Source organism: Cyprinodon variegatus, unplaced genomic scaffold (genome assembly GCF_000732505.1).
Source record: "Cyprinodon variegatus isolate N-32 unplaced genomic scaffold, C_variegatus-1.0 Scaffold36, whole genome shotgun sequence".
Classification (NCBI taxonomy): Eukaryota; Metazoa; Chordata; class Actinopteri; order Cyprinodontiformes; family Cyprinodontidae; genus Cyprinodon; species Cyprinodon variegatus.
In genome coordinates this window covers 1,854,462-1,855,929 of record NW_015150489.1, presented here as the reverse complement: position 1 = coordinate 1,855,929, position 1,468 = coordinate 1,854,462, and positions in this window count along the sequence as shown.

The following is a 1,468-nucleotide window of genomic DNA, read 5'->3' as shown; positions in this document are numbered from 1 at the left end:
TATATATAAAAATTAGGGGGTCCCGCTCCATCTCGCCATCAGTTTGGGGGTCTTTGGCCTAGAAAACGTTGAAGAGTCCTGATCTAAATAATTCATAAACGACCAACCAAAAAAAAGAAAATAAATCATGTTACTGTGGTGTTTGGCGCCATCGCGTGGCAATTTCTGATATCACATCCATGCTTATAAAAGAAGCAAAAGCCATATATGGACAGATGAGTCATTTTAAATACAGTGGAACATATTGCGATTACAGTTATGAATTTTTTGAATCGCCATTCATCAGAAAGAAGTTAACATATGCTGGGTTAACACCTGTTAACGTTGATCGTCAAATAACGTTTTTTTTTTTTTTATGTTTGGGCTGAAATGTAGATCACCGCGGACGTTAGACGATCTGTGCTTACAAAAGATCAAACATCACATGAAGAACATAAAAATACTAAAATAATGAAGGTTCGACAATACAGACGTTATTACCAAAAGATATTTTCATATCATAAAGACGTTTTAGGCTGAAACCCGTTAAAGGTTGTTCAAAAAAGAAGTAAAAAAAAAAAGGCAACAGGGCTGCTGAAAATAAAATGCCAACGCATCATGATCATCACATCGCCAAGAGGACTCGATGGTGTAACATCTTAAAAATAAAACTTACCCTTAATAAATACAAATCCTTCGTCTTGATACATTTAAAATCCATCCAGACCGCAGAGGTTCGGTGAAGTGAACAAAGAATCTGACCGTTGACTAAACCTTCAGGTTTCACTTTTACTTTTGCCCAAAATGCAATCTGCTGTGGTTTTAATGATCAGCAGCTGTGGCAGCTCATCAAAACACCAACTCCGTCCATCCGCACTGTAGAACACCGAAAAGGAAACAGCATATTTTCATATATATTCAAAGAAAATCTCTAAAACCGTTTAACATCTTCTGTGCAAAGTCTTAGCATTTGCACAGAAGATGTTAAACATCGTGTTAGAACAGAAGTGAAAGTGAAATGACTGCAGCCTTTTCTCAGTAACAGATGACGCAGTCTCAGGTTCAACTGAAATACTCTGCTGCATCTACATACAGTGAGGGCCACCATGTTCCACACTCATGGCGTAAATATCGGTAAGCAGACATTCCAAGTTCCACAAACTAATTTCAGGGAGATGTTTATACCCCTGTCCTGCCTGAAGATGATGATCTCAGTGAGTCACTTACCTGGTTCAACAATCCAGTCCCCCCCCATTAGCAGACCCCGGGGACAACGGCCCCATACATACACACTTAAGCATTAGGCCTGCATTATATAAAGTGCCTGCATGTTTAATTTGGGACAAACTTTTATTTTGTTCACAAATCTTTCTGTCTTTGCAAGGTATAAAGAGGTTTATCGTTTAAAAAAGGTTATTAAAATTAAAGTGGTGGGCCAATGTTATTGTTGTAGCCTGGGTGCCAGTCCGAACTTAGTCCCGCCCACAAG